The sequence below is a fragment of the Diadema antillarum genome, unplaced genomic scaffold (genome assembly GCF_040938485.1).
Source record: "Diadema antillarum isolate AM-2024a unplaced genomic scaffold, OU_Dant_1.0 seq00001937_RagTag, whole genome shotgun sequence".
Classification (NCBI taxonomy): Eukaryota; Metazoa; Echinodermata; class Echinoidea; order Diadematoida; family Diadematidae; genus Diadema; species Diadema antillarum.
Genome location: NW_027272598.1, coordinates 59,963 through 73,483, shown reverse-complemented (window position 1 = coordinate 73,483; position 13,521 = coordinate 59,963).

Here is a 13,521-nt window from a genome sequence, read left to right as displayed (position 1 = left end):
CAGGGATTTTTCTCTTTTTTTTTTTGGTTGTTATATAAAGTCAATATTGCAAGAACCATATGAAGGAATCAAAGCTGACATGGAGTGATATTATGAAAAAGAGGGTTCACCAAACTTTCACAAACCACGAAGATGAGAAAAAGAGGCCAGAGTATGGCGACTATTCATAAAAGGAATATAGCGTCATGCAGGAAACAGATTCCTTTTTTTTTCCACCTCTGGTTGTTGTTTTGTTCATCCCAATAAAGATTGATTGATTTATCCCGTCAGTTTTTTTTTTTCTCACTTGCATGTCGATGCCACAGGAACCGTTTTCTAATTAACCATGTCCTTTTCAGCATTGCACTTTCTGTCTTAATGAGTTTTAGCTAGCCAGGGAAGCGGCACCCAGCTCTGTGTATTTTTGGTCTGTGCAGAGCTGTCAAAGAGAGCTAGTATTCGTATTAGAGCTGAAATGAGCCCAAACAGAGTGTTGGCACTGGGGGAGGGGGTCTGTGGACAAAAGTTTGCTTGGACAGGTAGAAGACATTAACAGTGCCTGTCATGAGGACATTACAGCTACCCATCAATTCTTCAGTCTCACTAACAACTTTAGTAGCTAATTTCAGCAAGAAAAATGCAGACTTTGGTGTGGGCCTCACAAGAACCCTGTGGATTTTTTGTCAAGAAAGTGTTTGAGATATGATGCTTTTAATTCAGTTCAATTCAATTCAATTCAGTTCAATTCAATCCAATTCAATTCAATTCAATTCAATTCAATTCAATTCAATTCAATTCAATTCAATTCAATACAATTCAATTCAATTCAATTCAATTTAATTCATTTCATTTCAATTCAAAACCTGTTTAAATGATTTTATTTTCATAGAAAGTAATACAAAGCAATATACATAATGCTTACATGAGTACATAATATTTTAATTCATTGGACTCGCAAGGTTATTAGTAAGGAATATATAGATATCAAAATATTTCAGTATTATCAGCGATGTACAAAATCATGAAAGGAAGATTGACATACACATATATGTCAAATTTGTTCGCTCTTTTTTTTCAATTTTGTTTGAATATTTTTTTTCCATATCCTATCAATGAAAAATAGATTAGTATAGTGAAATTATAGTGGTGAGTATTTATTATCGGCATAATGAGTTTGTTGATTTGAAGCCATTTAATGATTCAGAGATTCATCTTTTGTGGCTTTCAAGGCAAGAGATAAATTTGAACGTGGTATGAAATTTGTTCCCATTTGGACTTCTATGCACTCATGCTGTGTTGGAGCAGCAGCCCTGGTTAGTGCAATGCATCGATCTTGTGTACATCTTAAACAGAAAGTAGGCTCACATAAGGGTTTTTTACACAGTCTGTAAATTTTTGCTTAGTCCCGTACCAACGGTGGGGCTAAGGGGGGGGGGGGGCCTGGGGGGAGGGGGGACCCTGGTACGGGACTATCTTTAGCCCACTTTCTGCTTTTTCCTTTTTGCCAAAGTGGGCTAGCCCCAACAATAATCCCGCACTATCTGGCCCTGCAAAATGGCATTGCGGTGCTAGCACCGCAATTGCGGTGCCAAGCAAGTGAGTGTAAACAGAACAAAAAAATAATCCTGGGCTAAGCGACGGAGACGAAGTTCTACCCTCACTGACCAATCAGAAACAATGTAATCAAGTGCTGCCGGTGCGTGCATGTACGTGTACAGTACACAGCGTAATCATGAATATTCAAATGGTTTGGAATGTACCGGACTAAGAAATACGAGAATAAAAAGTCAATTTTCTCCTTAGCCCCAGACAAGATCTTAGTACGGGACTAATTGGTGAGTGTAAAAAGCTGAAAAAATTGGTACGGGACTAACGATAGTCCGGGGTCAGAGAAAGTATTAGGTTGAGAAACACAAGTGTAAAAAGGGCTATAGTGGTGGTGATGATGATGATGATGGTGGTAGTAATATGAGACGATGGTGACAACAATGATATTGATGATGAGGTAGTGGCAAAATTGACTCATCCTTTTTCGTGATGCTGTATCAACATATTACTCTGGCCACAGGAAACTTGCACAAGGACTCTTCGTGAAAATATTTTGAATAAAACAAATGATGTATTTTTTCCTCTATGCCAATGCAGGAAGTAATTCAAGTGCAAAACTGACATGTCACTGCGATAACAAATGGAAGTGTCTTAAGATTGGTTTGTCTAGAGTTGCAGTGGATTTGTAGTAGAGGGTTAACAAACCCAGTTGGTTTTTTATTAATTGGCACTCTCAACAGTGAAATAAAAAGTACTGTTCCTTTAATATAATCATGAAGGATAAAAGATATGCATTTCACAGTCAATTTCAATTGTTGAACCATTCTAGATACGTGCTCTGTCGATCTCTGACATATCCAAAAATAGGCCGACTTCACGGCATTAACTTATCGTATCATGGCCTTGGACAGATGCCTAGGTTTCCGCTGCCGAATTATCTTAAGGTCCTCTCTGGGTTTCGGGTGGTCAACAACAGGACACTTAAGCCCCATTTTGTCAGATAATCCCACAGCTCTTATCGGTTGAATATGGCTAGGCTTCATGCAAGTCTCAAAAAGAGACAATATACTCTGTCATTTTTGACAGAGTCGCTGACAATAGTGATTTCTCTTTGAGTCGTGACAGATGAAGAAAGACAACATATATGAAACATTGACAGGACTGTGTGTGTGGGATTCAGGGCCAAAACTGAGCAGTGGCAGGATATGAGTCTGGTGAGCAGACTAAGGCGGTCTTCACGTGGCCCGGCATGAGGAATCGCAGTGAGATTGATAGCTACAAATATTTGACCTCACTTGTTGTCACAGCGATCATGATGATCATGGCATTCATACTTACATAGATATGCCTGTGTATGAAGAGAACTTGTTTTCGGGGTTGAGGCTAGAGGGGGTGAGGGTCTGTTCTTGGCCCTTTTACCAACTTGCTTGAAGCCACCTGTGGGGTATAGAGCAAGGGTAGGGCTGTTTTTAAATGTCAAAGATCATTTTGAAAGCTAGATTTCACTTTCATGTTCGGAGGAGGGGGTTAACCCATTGAGGACGAGACCGAGAATACTCGGGTAGGTGTCTGTGGGAGATGTGTGTTATAGCAAAATCTGTCCATCCTCAATGGGTTAATGATGGGCTTTTAAATGATTTAGGATGTATCATTCATTCAGAACCAAAACTCATCCCATCCCCCCCCCCCCATTTTCCAGTGCATGGTACAAGAATACATTGACATGAGTGTGTGATTTGTCAAAACCTAATCAGTGTCAGTCACAATGTTGAGTCAAATCATATCCCAAACCTTTGAGTTTATCTTTTTTTTCCCAGAAAAAACAAAACAAAGTTAAGATATTAATCTGTGCCAAAAGTTGAATAAAGAAAGTAAAATATGTGCCTTCTGTGCCCCCCCCCCCCCCCCCCAGTTCAAGTCACAATGAATATGTGATAAGTAGATGAATTTCATACTGGCAGTCAGAGAACTACTTGTATAGGAGACCCAGAAGCACTTTAATTCTCAGAGCAAATAGATACATAGGAAAAGAAACAATCTAAGCTTTAATGAGTTGGAAAAACATGACTTGTTGAGACTTGCTGATTGCTGTTTTTAGGACTAGATGCCTTGTTTATGGCAAGATGGTCAGTTGTTTGAACATAGTCGCCGTGTTTAGAACAAATAGATGGTTTTGGTAACTAGGTGAATTCTTGCTTTTTCATCCAGAGTAAGAAGTTGAGGCAAGTTTCAACATGCCCATATCTCATCTTGTCTGGCTGAACAAAGAGCCCAGGCACTCAAGTTTTAGTGATCATCTTCTCTCCATAAGCGAGGTCGCTCAGGTGAGTAAAAGGAAACCAAATCCCAAATATAAATATAGATTGAGAGAAAGCAGCAATATTAGGAGAACACATTAGTGAAAGTTTGAGGAAAATCGGACAATTGATTCAAAAGTTATAAATTTTTACAGTTTAGTGCTGTCATCGCTGGATAAGGAGACTACTGCACATCGTGACATCATTGTAGAGAACAATATAAAGCGAATTCAAAGAAAATTCAACACATTTTCACTTTTGATAATATTGATAATGTTATTTGGTGTGATGGCTAGAACTAAATTGGAAAATATTTGCTGTGTGCAAATTATATTTTCCTCCGTTGATGGTCAAGATATATGAGCTTCATTAAGACTGGCCATGTTCTTGTGACATATATGGTATCAGATAGTTATCACATAAGGAATGGAGGCATCTGTTCATTTCAATTGAATTCATTCAATTCATTTATTTTTTTATACTTCTTGTATATGAATATTACATCAGAAATAATAATACAGGTTCTTTTTTACCTTGTAAACAATGGCCTGAATCTGTGTGCAATGTGTGCAAGTAAATTGGTCTGGTTTCTTTTTGATTTGGAATAAAACAAGGAAATTTAGTAGAGGTAGGTGTTAGGTGAGTGGAAGGCTTGTAAGGCCATTACATCACTTAATTTGCATATCTATGATGCTACCTATACCACTATCTTGCAAAAACATGTGAAACTATAAAACTTTCTTATTTTGTGTTAGATGCTTGTAAAGCACATTTGATTCTACTTCGTAAAGCTTACTCAATTCATTAAAGCCACCATGAACATGATGTGAAGTTTGCTCTTTGATGTTTTTTGAAGAAAATTTCCGTGACCTCTTTCCAAAATTATACTTTGGAGAATGTTATACAGTCTTCGTGATTACAACTATACTGTCATTTATTGGTTGCAGTTGACAGGTGAGACAGTCTCATGAAAACCAGAAATGTGTGTTTATTGCAAATTTAACCTTGCAGATCAATTATATGCCCATATGAAAATGAAATGCCCATATTTTTCATAGATTTTATGATGCTGTAGCAGCTCAAAGTGTCAAGAGCTTTTAAAAATAACTGTCAATCTAGTGGGGTGTTGCAAGAAAGTTGCAATCAATTGCAACTTGCAACTGATTGTCACTGGCCAATCAAAATCATTGTTGCATGCATGTCTTCTTAATAGGACAGACCCTGAGCCAATCAGAATGGTTGTTTCAAAATTAGCAATTATTTGCAATTGATTGCAACTTTCTTGCAACACCCCATAGGACAGATAACGGTCTCTGGCGTCAGAGAGGCACCTGATCAGGGTGATTATGCAACTCTTAATGGCTTATGATGATTACTGTACCCTGAATAGGAAATTACTAGAGGGAATGTTATGTAATCGCAGTGATCACGCCTGTTCTTGCTCACTAAATTTACCGTATTCTGGCGACCATGATACATACGTTTCATCAAGGTACGGAGAACTTTTGTTTTTGTTAGGAAAATCCTTTTTGTGAATATGCAAGTCATTTTCAATCAGCAAGGATGTATAGAGGGGGAAAGACGGGGTGCTTTTTGAGACTCATGCTATAATTGTGAATGCATTGCCAATATCAGGCCTCTAAAATTGGGAATTAATTGGGAATTGAAAAATCGGGAATTGAAATTGAGTCTATGGGAGATCTGTTCTGCAAGTTGGAGTATAAGAACAGTCCCTTTTTGAAATTGATGCCAGGTAAAAATATCAGAGGTAATGATGTCAGAGATAAAGAATAAAAAAGCAAAGTTGTATAAGCTTGCAGAGGTTGTAGACTTTCAAATCAAGCCTAGTCTCACTGCAAAGTGTTGCAACATTTAGAGTCACGCACACTAAGTTTGAAGGGGAATTTACCACAGTTATATGTGTGGGTGCAGTGAATACAGATACAATAGTACTACACATCAGTGGAGTGTGAGAAAATTCGACATTTGTTTAACAGTTTTGAATGTTAATGTTTTGGTGAAATCCATGTTTCATCATCGCTCGATAAAGAGACAGCAATTCCTGATGTCACAGTAGGCCAGAGATATGATGAAAAAAGTAAAAAGATTTCAACTTTTTTTCATTTTTGTGGTAAAATAAACAAGCACTCGACTTAACTCTTTCTGAAAGCAGGGGAATATTACCATGAGCAGCTGACCTACTGTGGCGAGTTGCAGTATGGGATTAAAAGAAATTATTAAATATTACTATCATTATTATTTGTTTATTTGTTTATTCATTTTTTGTGTGTGTGTGTGTGTGTGTGTGCCATGCATGCAGGGCAAATTGTAAAATGAGTTTAAAAAAACATTGAGTGGGCCTGATTTTGCATCATGATGTGTATGGCTAGAGTTAACAATTATTTGTGTGTATGTCTATACACAACGCAGGTCAATAACGCAAAGTTTTTAGGGCTTTGGATTGACCGAGAATTATCCTGGAAAACTCATATTAATTTTGTAAGTAAAATTTTGTCCAGAAATATTGGAATTTTAAACAAGCTTAAACATTTGTTCCCTGTTTATATTTTGCAGAGTATATATTCTTCTTTAATATCTCCACACTTTAATTATGGAATTTTGGCGTGGGGAAACGCAATCAATTTACTATTAGATTCCCTTCTTCGCATTCAAAAGCGAGCAATAAGAATTATAAACCACGCCGGATATTTTGCTCATACCAACTGTTTTTTTCATCAAAACAGAATTCTGAAAATTCCAGACCTATTTTATTATAATCTTGGAATTTTCATGTATAAACTAACAACTAATGAATTACCATCCGTTTTTATTCACATGTTCAAAAGAAATCGCTCTATTCATTGCTACCCCACTCGTCAGAGTGACGCCTATCACCTTCCCCGTACTCGCACTATTTTTGCAAAGAAAACAATTATGTTTACTGGACCCAGATACTGGAATGACCTCCCTCAAGATATTACTTCTTCCTTATCCTTATTCACCTTCAAACGCAAACTAAAACGGCTATTACTTAGTGGATACACACTACCCGGCTCTTAGCAACATTCTTTTTTTAAATACCCCCAGTCTTTTGTCTTTGTCTGCAGCTCCAAGTTATTTGACGATACCGTTATAGCACGTTGTGTGTGTGTGTGTGTGTGTGTGTGTGTGTGTGTAAACACGGCGAAATATGTACAGTCTCGTTTAAGTGATACTAAAGTATTCATGTGGTTCGATAGTTCGTTTTTAATACTGATTTTGCACTGGTACAATTTAAGTTGGTCGAGATAAACATGTCCGTTCTCCGTATAATTTCACGCCTATAAATTCAGGAACCTACAGTTTTTACAAGCGTCATTGCTTTTATGTAGGCCCCATCATATTTCTGACATTTATTTGTGATATCCTCAGATGAAAATGACCATTTATATTTGTGTGTAATGTTAGTTTGTCTTTTTTTCTTCAAACATAAGATATGGTTGTATATGTTTTGTACTTTTGTTTTATTGTCAATCATTTTGTGATCCCATCACTGAGAAATGGAAATATGAAATAAACTTGAAACTTGAAACTTGAAACAAGAGTAACCGGCAAATGGGTAATTTTATCGTATCGCTTTGTAAGAATGAATTTCCAAAAAACATTATTTTGTGTAATGTGTGAATGCGGTTATGACACTGGCTGATGAGTAGCACATTTTTCATGTGCTTATTGGGAGTAGAAGTGACAATCACTCCACAAATATTATATTCATCTGCAGCTAGCATTCTTATTGCAAAGCGTTTTACAAACTTCAGGGAAGGTTAAAGATATAAAGTTTTGGTACCTCAAAAGTTTCCCTGAGTTTCCTTGTCTTAGCTTGTGTTTCATGTTAAAGTACCTTTCATGTAACTAACACTGTGAGACTTACTCGCCCAAAGTGCTCTCATGTCTTAGTAATCATGCAATAATGGTTTCGTACCAGAGCAGAGCGGGCTCTGAAAAATTTGAACGAGCCGTTAGTTTGACTCGACGCGGTACCACGACAATCAATATACACGTATTGTATGAAACCATTATTGCATGATTGCTAAGACATGAGAGCACTTTGGGGCGAGTAAGTCTCACAGTGTTAGTTATATGAAAGGTACTTTAACCTGAAACACAAACTAAGACAAGGAAACTCAGGGAAACTTTTGAGGCACCAAAACTTTATTATTATCTTTAAAAGAATTACAACCTGGCCTGCAATTTCTCTGGCAATACCCATATGTCAATTTTTGTGATCTTTTTAGAGTTGGGATATTTTTACCAGCAGTTTTTAATGGTATTTAGACAAGAAATAGTTAGAATATCAAACTTTTTAGGTTTAAACATATATTGAATGTTATCTTTTGACCACAACAACTACAACAATGAAAAAACAATCCTTTGGTACGGTGTTTTTCATTTTCTTGTAGTCTGTGATAAAAAAGAGAAACTTTTTGACAGGCTTTACAGCAATGTAGGTCAGCAAAACCAGGAGTGGGAAGTGGAAGCAATTTTGGTTCCTGTTTTTGCCAACTCAAGTTTTTCTTGTTTGTTTGGTTTTTTATTTTGTTTTAACATTTGCAGCACTCATTGTCTTTTAGAACAGTTTGGAAGGGAGTTTCTGTGGACACGTCATGTCATTGTGTTCCGCAGGAAATGTCCTTATTTGTTCATCTTCCTTTCACTCCCTTCAGTTGCTTTTCGTTCTTCCTATTTTTTTATTTTTTTTGTTTTACATTTTGGTGTATTCATTCATATAAGCTAGCTCGAAAGGGAAAGGCAAGAAATCTTTGACAATGTTAAAGGTACTGTTTACCATTGGGAGCGGTGATATAAAAATTGTTCGAATTATCACACTTCATGCATATATGTCTAGTCAGCTGTATCACAAAACATCCTACCATATAAAAGATTTGCAATATAAGCCTAAAATATATGGAGATATCACCATTTTTCTCAATAAACCATAACTGTAGATGGTTTATTCTAGAAACAATTTTAGTAACTATTGTTCACATTTTGTATAGTTAACAATACTTATCATTGATTTTACTGATTAACACTTTTACATTGGTTGTTTCTTTCCCAAACTCACATATTAGAACTATTTTGAAGCACTAAAGCCAGGTTTTTGTTTCATCTACAAATGGTAAATAATGCTTTTAAGATACAGGCATTTGTCTTTTGTGTTGTTGCGAAAAATCATTAAAGTTTGTGCTTAATGTGTAATTGATTTTTATGAGCCCTATTCAACAATGGTAGTCCAGTCATTTGCATGATGCACCGTTTTTAGATGAACGGATGCAGGGGAAGTCCATAACTGCCATGTGTCATGAATATTTGTTACTTCAGCTTTCATTATTTCACCATTAAGCGTGTGTACATCCCCGCTGTGAAGACAAAAATAGACTGTCATGGCTGAACATTAGCAGGCCATACTTTGGCAAAGTAAAGCCTTTTCTCATCCCCCCCCCCCCCCCCACACACACTTAAAGTTAGCAAATAGTTTATAACATGATCTAAGGGGATCTTCTCATAAAGTTTTACTGGTTATCCCTTATAGTAGAGTCATTTTGGGAGGTTTCGTGACCAACCTCTCTGAACCTTTTATTCTTAGTGGATTTGGCATTCTAAACCATTTCGAAGGAAAATTAGCTCCTATGTACCTCCCAAAAATGATGGGAATTTTTTTTTTTACAGCCCAAATTCACCAAGATCAGCTTTCTAGACAACTTAGAAATCGAGAAACAATAGCAAATGTATGTCGGCGGCCATATTGGCGGCCATATTGGATTTCACTGCAATCAACATGTTTTACCAAAAAAAAAGAAGCATGGTAATTCTTAACCCCCAAAAACTATGTCGAAACACCAAATCAACCTCCTAGGTGAATTAATTGCTGAGATATAGGCAGTGACAGCCATTTTGGTGGCCATTTTGAATTTGGGGCTGTAAAAAAAATTCCCATCATTTTTGTGAGGTACATAGGAGCTCATTTTCCTTCAAACTGATTAAGAATGCCAAATCCACTGAGAAAAAAAGGTTCAGAGAGGTTGGTCACGGAACCACCCAAGATGACTCTACTATTAATATTCCTTATGCAGTATCAAAGGTTATTATGTTTCCATTGGAAGTCACGAATCCCTAATGTAGTTTGTAGTGATAATGAATATTCTTTGATGATGAATAAAGTGAGTCTTGTTGGGTAAGAAAATAGTTTTTATTTTTTTACTCAGCATATCACTTCAGGTTTCTTTTGCTGTTTTTGTTTGTGTTTTGCTTACTTCCAAAAAGCTGTTGAAGTGTAAAGATGGTAATGCATCAGATTTTGCACCATTTTAGTGCAACCTGAATGATTGAAGTGAGAGAATGGGGGTGTCCTATACCCCTCTCCCACTTTAAGGAGCCTTAGCATTTTTAAGCCTATATAATTCTCGTGATCTGGTGCATACCAAATCAGGGCTGCACGCTAACCCATTTTTTCCACTGGTCCAATCTGTCTTTGGACCAGTAGGACCCAGTTTCTCCATTTTTTACTGCTCCATTCCTGAAAAAGTTAGTGGTCTGACAGTGATTTTACTGGTCAGGGACCGTCGGACCGGTGCCAGTGTGCAGCGTTGACTAAATGTAATATTTAGGCTTATTCTGACAAATAATAATATATACACTTTGTCTCAAAAAATGTTACTCTATAGATGGTTTGAAATCCATGTTTTGTGTGTGTGTCTGTATTTTAGGGGTTTATTTTGTGAAGCATTAGAAAAAGTTGACAGGAGTGTGACCCAAAGAGATCCCATAGGCATGAGACTTGATGATGTGATAGGTAGAGAGGTCTTGCAGCCTGAAGACTGTTTTCACAGGGGCAGGAATGCGTCATTTGAACAATTACGGATTCTAGGGATGCATCACTAGAATCATTCCAATGAGGCATTTTGCGCATGTGCATGCAAACTAGAATCACAGAGGGTAATTTGAAAGATGCAATTCAAATGACGGTCAGGAGGCGTGCTTTCCAGCAATGACTCTCCTGAATGACAGATCTTGAACTACGCTATCTTCACAGAGCATGCAAGTGCCCTGAATAGCATGGTACAATATGGTATGAATCTGTTTGCTTTTGAGTGCTCGAACATGTCCAAAGGTTGTTTGTGAAAGCAGGTGCAAGGATGTGCACTTCTGCTGAAACAGACTTACATATCTTAACTGTATTTCTGTAATTTGATAGGATCTGTTTATCTTCATTCTTATCAGTCATTAATTTTGCTAAAATTTTATGAAGAAGAATAAAAACTGTTCTTTCAAGTTAACCTGTTCGGTCATAAGAGAAGAAAATGTGTAAAGAAATATGAATTTTTACCCATGTCATGAATATGTGGAAGAAGTAGAATGTGAACCCAGCTTCATGAGAACTTGTTGCTTGAGATATTAAAGCTATGATAATGATGTAGATATAACTCTTATTATTTGGCTTCAGCACTACTTGGTTTCTAGTAGGATTGTGTACAGCACTCAAACGTGGTTGTGCTAAAGTTGTCATTCCTTTTCATAGTGGCTTATAATAGTTTGTGGTACATTGATTTTATCATGCAAAATGTTGCCAAAACTTAGAGGAGGCAGTTTGTGGAAAGGCAGAAAACAAACTTATAATTCTCTCATGCTATTGTGATGATAAAGCATGAATCAAATTCTTTCAAACCTCATTGATTTAGTTTTCTGGATGAGTTCCACCATGATACACAATAAAAGATGTTCTGTTTGTAACTCCCTACTGTGTAATTTTAGGGTTGTCGCTCATGGCAGAGAGTGTTTGTTTTTGTAAGACTTGAACTGTAATTCTGATTACAGCAGAATCGAGTGTGTCACTGAATGGGTTGCTTGAAAAGTTCAACACTAATTTGTCAGCTAATGTAGCTCATTAGCGGTTGAAGGGCATGGGAGCTCTTTGGCTTTAATGGGGGAAGTCATGCCTAATGAGTTGTTTTTAGGGATAGAAAAACACAACAAATCATGGAAAGTTTGAGCCAGTAGGTAAACGGGATTCTCTAACATCTGTATCTGTCACCTCGTACCAAAACTCCTACCACTTTCATCTAGAGCTTCTCTCTTCAAGTTTATTCACTCTGGAGGAAAACAACCAAGCAAGATGAAGGACATTGTACATTTCAGATATCTGATTTTAGATGAGGATTAACCTCAAGGAGATAATTATGAATAAGTCAATCAAATAGAGCAATGAAGAAGGACAATTGATATAGGAATAGATATTTGATAGGGAAAAAAATATTATACCATAAAACTTTTGGCTGAAAAGTCATAACTCAAGACTATCCCCAATTTGGGTATGTTGAAATACATTAAAGCAACTTTTAGTGTACTATTAATTGACACAACTTAATTGAATCTGCGTAGGTAAATTTTAGAGGTCAACAAATTTTCTGCCCTGGGCAATATTGACAGAAATGCGCTATGTTGTGTTCTGGTACATGAACAGTGGCGGATCCAGAGGGGGGCGCAACCGGCGCACGTCCCCCTTTATTTTTTGTTAAAAACAAAAGAAATAAAAAGAAAAAAATTGAAATGAAACCCGGAAGTGGCACCAGAAATATTAGTCACGCCCCCCCCCCCCCCCCTTTACAGAATTCCTGGATCCGCCCCTGATGAATGTGCAAAAAGTAATATTTCACTGTTTTCTTTCTGTTGGCTTGTGCATAGATCGTGAGGGCCCGCACTCATGCTCCTGATACTAGCTTTGTGAGTGTGTCAGGTGGCTTCACTAATAATCTAGCTTAGCAGGATGTAGCATGACAGAAAAGCATCCCTCACAGAGCTATTATTCCTGGCTCAATATCTATCACCAGGGATTGGCCATGTTTCATTGCATTAGAACAGGACAGGCTTGCCAACAATCCAAATTTTGATTATTTACTGACAATGCACACTCAAAACTACACTGATCAGAGTGCCATGCAAGCTGGTTACTCGATAGATATTCTTGAAGAGAAATTCAAGTCTGATATCATGTTGGTATGTATGAAAACAGAAAAAAACAGAAAAAAGCAGTATTTTTAGAAAAAAAAATTTTAGAGACATTTAGAGAGAAGGGCAAGTACTTGGTAACTCCATGTAACGTAAACTTGTACAGTTCATACCCATTAATTTTGTACTTGTCTGATTTTTAAAACCATATTTTCACTGGTTTACTTGTCTGATTTTTCTGTTTTCATACAAAGCAGCATGATTATCAGGATGGAATCTTCCTTTAATCTGCTTTGCATTTTGAGTGCTATGATACGTGACTGCCTGCCTTGATATTTCTCCAACATCAACAAACTTTATAAAATTCAAAACAATTCAAAACATTCTCTCTTGGACGAATGCCTGTAGTATACAATGCAGTCAAATAGACTAAATCATGTTCGTTCATACCGCTGTGCACATGAGAAATAATGCATTGCATATGCTATATATGCTTATAGTTTTGTGAAGGTCAAGTAATTTATTTATGTAAAATTGACAAATGATGACAAATATTGCTTCTGGTGATAAAAATACATCTCGTAATGTCTGCAAGGCGGAAAATTGTTCAGTTTTTTGCTTGAATGGGATGATATTTTTTCCTTTCATATGCCATCACACTAGTTCTCATTTATGAATTGAACCACTGGTGAATCGCCTATCTGAGTCCTAA